Genomic DNA, 6000 nt, shown 5'->3' on the forward strand with positions numbered 1-6000 from the left:
CAATTCTAGATGAAGTTCTCTAGTGTTTCCTTGAGTTTTTGCAAACTTCATCTGGATTTTCTTTTCTTTGTTTTGTTCTGCATTCCTTGAATCCGATTCCTTGCAAATCCTTGTGAGATCTTTCTTGTCTAGTGAGCTGAGGTGACAAGTGTTTTCTCTGTGATAAACTCGGTCACACCGGTTTGTTGTATTCAGTCCAACTGAACTCTTTCAGTGCAACCGGAACACACCACTCGGTGCAACCGATTTCACTACAGGAAAGACAATGTGTCACTTGTTCCTGCATTATTTTTACTCCAGCTCCACTCAATGATTCTTGTCCTCTACCAGCATCACATTTGACTTGCTGCTTTGCTTTGTGACTCAAGGACCGAACCCATTTGTAACAAACATCTAGAAGAGCCCTTCTTGGAAATTGATGTCAAAGGGGGAGAGAGAGATCACATCAAAGCTTAATCATTTCTATAGGGGGAGAGAGAATACTCAGGGGGAGAGAGTTCCTCAATGAGAAAGAAGTATCACATCAAAGACCCCGGATGCTTGTTGTTCAAGAGGAGAGAAGTTACATGTCTTTAAGAGGGGAAAGACATGTTCATATTTGATTGTTTGCATTTTCTCTTTTTTCTTTCGTTGCTCTGATTTTCTGTTCCCTATCTTCTCCCAGTATCCCAAGCAAGATTCAGGGGGAGCAAGACATCTAAGGGAAGGAAATCCTTGAATTCATTGCATATCTTTACCTTTGGGGACATGTCTATATCCAATAGAGTACTCAGTACTCACTCTCTACATGTCATACCAGTCTTGGTACTCTTGTGGTTTCTTTGCTTACTCTGGCTAGTAGATGTATCTGTGTTATCTAACCTTGTTTACTCGGGTTCATTTCTCCTAAGCCAACTCAAGACCACAAGGTAAGTATATGCATCACACTCATGTGCATGAGGACTTCTTGCTGATGCACATATTGTTTGCAAGAAAGACTCATGAGCATGTAGGTACATTCCCTGTATTTACATCTTTTGCTCTGATGCATATAGCCAAGATACATGTAACACATTGCTTACTCTGTCATGCTATGCATTCACATGTTCTTATATTCCATATTTACATGATTGCATACATATAGGGGGAGCCTATGCCTGTTACATGTCTTTCAAAAGCCTTACTTGCTATTCTCTATATCTTTATCTAAAGCTTTGATGTATGTTGTCATCAATTACCAAAAGGGGGAGATTGAAAGCACAAGTGCTCCCCGGGTGATTTTGGTAATTAATGTCAACATATCTCTTGTTGGACTAATACTTTCATCTAGCATATTTTAGATAAGTCCAACAGTGGAGTGGCATGGACTAGAGGATGTGGGACCCCTTCAAGATGATGAAAACAAATGATTGGCCCAAGCTCAAAGCTCAGGATTCTACATTTTTCATTTTAGTGATCCAAGATCACATCGAGTCCATAGGAAAGCCAATACTATTAAGAGGGGATGAGGTGTTGCTTAATGAGGTTCTTGCTCAAAGTGCCTAGTTATATGCTCCACAACCCTCAACCACTTTCTCATATCCAAATATATCCCAAACCAAAAGTCAAACTCGGCCCCACCGATTTGATCTATCTAGAGCCACCAAGTTCTCTTGACAAAGCCACTGCCACAAACCCTAATCAATTCGATCTCACCGATGGGATCTCGGTCTCACCGAGATGGGCTTGCAAACTCTTTGTTGCCTATTGCATTACTTTCGGTCTCACCAAAACATGACATCGGTCCCACCAAGTTTGCTTGGCCAACTCTCTGTTTAGCTTATTACCAAAATTGGTCCCACCGAATTTGTGTAATAGGTCCAACCGAGATGAGGCTTTACCCTAACCCCAGAACATCGGTCCCACCGAGTTGATCAAGTAGGTCCCACCGAAAATCCTAACGGTCACTGAGGGAGTCCGGGATTAGGGGTCTCCGGACAGCTGGATTATATCCTTTGGCCGGACTGTTGGACTATGAAGATACAAGATTGAAGACTTCGTCTCGTGTCCGTATGGGACTCTACTTGGCGTGGAAGGCAAGCTAGGTAGTACGGATATGGATATCTCATCCTTTGTAACCGACCTTGTGTAACCCTAGCCCCCTCCGGTGTCTATATAAACCGGAGGGTTTTAGTCCGTAGGACACAATAACATACAATCATACCATAGGCTAGCTTCTACGGTTTAGCCTCTTTGATCTTGTGGTAGATCTACTCTTGTACTACCCATATCATCAGTATTAATCAAGCAAGACGTAGGGTTTTACCTCCATCAAGAGGGCCCGAACCTGGGTAAAACATCATGTCCCCTGCCTCCTGTTACCATCCGCCTTAGACGCATAGTTCAGGAACCCCTACCTGAGATTCGCCGGTTTTGACACCGACATTGGTGCTTTCATTGAGAGTTCCTCTGTGTCGTCGCCATTAGGCTTGATGGCTCCTACGATCATCGATAGCGATGCAACCCAGGGTGAGACTTTTCTCCCCGGACAGATTTTTGTATTCGGCGGCTTCGCACTACGGGCCAACTCGCTTGGCCATCTGGAGCAGATTGAAAGTTACGCCCCTGGCCACCAGGTCAGGTTTGGAAGCTTAAACTACACGGACGATATCCGCGGAGACTTGATCTTTGACGGATTCGAGCCTCTGCCTTGTGCGTCGCGCGGTCACGATGAGTACGATGTAGCTCTACCATCAGACAATGTTCAGGAGATCGCACCGACAGCCGCTCCGACCCTCAATTCGGAGCCTATTGCGGCATCCATGGACGGGTGGATGGACCCCGCCATGGAGGCCTTACCCTCAGCAGCGATCGAGCCGAATATCGACCTTACCCTTCACGAGAGCCGTGTTGCAAAACTGCCGGATCCTTCCCCGGCCACGGACTCCGAACCGCCTGCGCCCGTGCCTATCAAATCCGACTGGGCGCCAATCATGGAGTTCACCTCCGCAGATATCTTTCAGCACTCGCCCTTCGGCGACATACTAAATTCATTAAAGTCTCTCTCCTTGTCAGGAGAGTCCTGGCCGAACTATGTCCGACAGGATTGGGATGCGGATGACGAAGAAATTCACCGCCCACCCACCACCCACTTAATAGCCACCGTCGATGACTTAACTGACATGCTCGACTTTGACTCCGAAGACATCGACGGTATGGACGATGATGCAGGAGGCCAACAGGAACCACTGCCCACAGGGCACTGGACGCCCACTTCATCACATGATGTATACATGGTGGACACACCAAAAGAAGAAGACGACGAGGAACGGAAGGACGCAACATAGGGTTGTCCCCTCGAGAAGCAGTCAAAGCGGCGGCGTAAGCGCCGCCCCAAATCCTGCCTCGGCAGAAACAACGATCATATAGACCCAGCCTTAGAGCAGGGTGAACAATCGTCGGACCACGGCAACACGGAGAATCAAACCGAACAACCCGACTCTGTCAAAGATAATAGTCCGGACGACATCACACCGGATGGACACCTGGAGCAACAGAATGCCCGTCAAAGGCTTGTTGCCACCGCGAGGAGTCTAAAAAAAGCAGAAGCAAAGGCTCAAGGCTGCACAAGACACACTCAGAATCAGATGGAGTAAAGTACTCAACACAGCAGCGAAGTACGGCGGTAATCGCCCCACCAAGAGCTACCCGAAGCAGAAGTTGCTACCTGAATTCGATGAGGAGGCCTTAGACCCCCCGCAACCAAAAATTAAAACGGCCATCTGGCCGGATAGATGACCTCACGGCCAACATAGAGCGGCAAACAACAACGCACATAAGCCAATACACAATCCACGCGAGGGCTCGCATCAAAAGGACAGCGCAACCAGATCCATCTATGGACCACGCAAGCGCGCTCCAGCATATGATGCAACACAACAAACATCCGAACATCAGGGTACACCCAGATACAGGGGTGCCGCACACCCCCTATGTTTCACCGACGAGGTGCTGGACCATGAATTTCCAGAAGGATTCAAACCCGTAAACATAGAGGCATACGACGGAACAACAGACCCTGGGGTCTGGAGTGAGGACTATATCCTCCATATCCATATGGCTCGAGGAGATGATCTCCATGCCATCAAGTACTCACGCCTCAAGCTCAAAGGGCCAGCTCAGCACTGGCTCAAAAGCCTCCCCGAAAGCTCCATTGGAAGCTGGGAAGAGCTCGAAGACGCTTTTCGGGCAAATTTTCTAGGGACTTATGTCCGACCTCCGGATGCAGACGATTTAAGTCATATAACTCAACAGCCCAGAGAGTCAGCCCGAAAGCTTTGGAACAGGTTTCTTACTAAAAAGATCCAAATAGTCGACTGTCCGGACGCCGAAGCCTTGGCAGCTTTTAAACACAGCGTCCGAGACGAATGGCTTGCCAGACACCTTGACGAAGAAAAGCCGAGAACAATGGCAGCATTAACAAGCCTCATGACCCGCTTTTGCGCGGGCGAGGACAGCTGGCTAGCCCGATGCAGCACCAGCGACCCAAGTACATCTGAAGTTAGAGATGGAAATGAGAAATCACGACACAGAAAAAATAATAAGCGCCGGAATAAAGAAGACAACCCGAAGAGCATGGCGGTAAACGCCGAATTCAAAAGCTCTCGGCCAGGTCAGCAAAAGCCGCCCTCTAAAGGCTCCAGAGATGAACTGTCCAGCCTAAACAAAAGTCTGGACCAAATATGTCAGATCCATAGCACCCCTGATAAACCTGCAAATCATACCCACAGAGAATGTTGGGTCTTCAAGCAGTCCGGCAAGCTCAACGCCGTACACAAGGGGGAGGATACACCAAGCGAAGACGAGGATGAGCCTCTCAAGCAAGACACCGGGGAACAAAAGAAATTTCCACCAGAAGTCAAAACAGTACACGTGTTACACGTGATCAAGGGGAGAAACAAAGCGGCACTCCCAGAGAAATATGCCCAAGGGCCTATCACCGCGGAGTCCTGCCACTGGCCATCCCGACCGATCGCTTTCGACCATCGGGATTACTCTGCAAGTATCCGGCGTGCAGGATGGGCTGCCTTGGTATTAGATCCAACAATTTATGGATACCACTTCACACGGGTCCTGATGGACGATGGCAGCAGTCTAAACCTGATATATCAGGATACAATCCGCAAAATGGGGATAGACCCAACGAAAATTTGCCACAGCAATACTACCTTTAAAGGAGTAACGCCAGGCCCAGGGGCTCATGTAACACCCTGGATGTAAGTTTCCCAATTTGTACTCCACTCTTGTCGTTTCCGGCATTAAGTTAATTTATTTCCTCGGGTTTGGGTTTTGTCTCCGTGTGTTGTTGTCGTTGTCATGCATCTCATATCATGTCATCATGTGCATTGCATCTGCATACGTGTTCGTCTCATGCATTCGAGCATTTTCCCCGTTGTCCATTTTGCATTTCGGCGCTTCGTTCTCCTCTGGTGGTCATTTCTAGCTTTCTTTTGTGTGTGGGGATTAAATATTTCCGGATTGGACCGAGACTTAGACGAATTTCACCTAGGTTTACTACCGGTAGACCGCCTGTCAAGTTTCGTACCATTTGGACTTCGTTTGATACTCCAACGGTTAACCGAGGGACCGAAAAGGCCTCCTGTGTGTTGCAGCCCAACACCCCTCCAATTTGGCCCAAAACCCACCTAACTCTGCTCCATCATCTAGAGCGTTAGATCACGATAGCGTGGCCGAAAACCGCACCTCATTTGGACTCTCCTAGCTCCCTCTACCTATAAAACTAGCCCCTCCTCCAAAATTCCGGATCCCCCTCGTCTAAAAACCCTAAAATCCACCTCGCGCTGCGCCGGACGTGTCCGTTCCGGCCGGACACGCCGCCGCCGCCGCCCGCAGCCAGTGGCAGAGTGCCACGTGGCCGCCGCCGCGCCTCAGCCGTCGCAGCCCGCTCTGGCCCGGGGCAGGCCCTCTCGGCCCAGCCGCCCCGCGAGCCGCCCGCGCCCTTCCTCCTCCCCGAGCGCCGCC

The sequence above is a fragment of the Triticum dicoccoides genome, chromosome 2A (assembly GCF_002162155.2).
Source record: "Triticum dicoccoides isolate Atlit2015 ecotype Zavitan chromosome 2A, WEW_v2.0, whole genome shotgun sequence".
Taxonomy (NCBI): Eukaryota; Viridiplantae; Streptophyta; class Magnoliopsida; order Poales; family Poaceae; genus Triticum; species Triticum dicoccoides.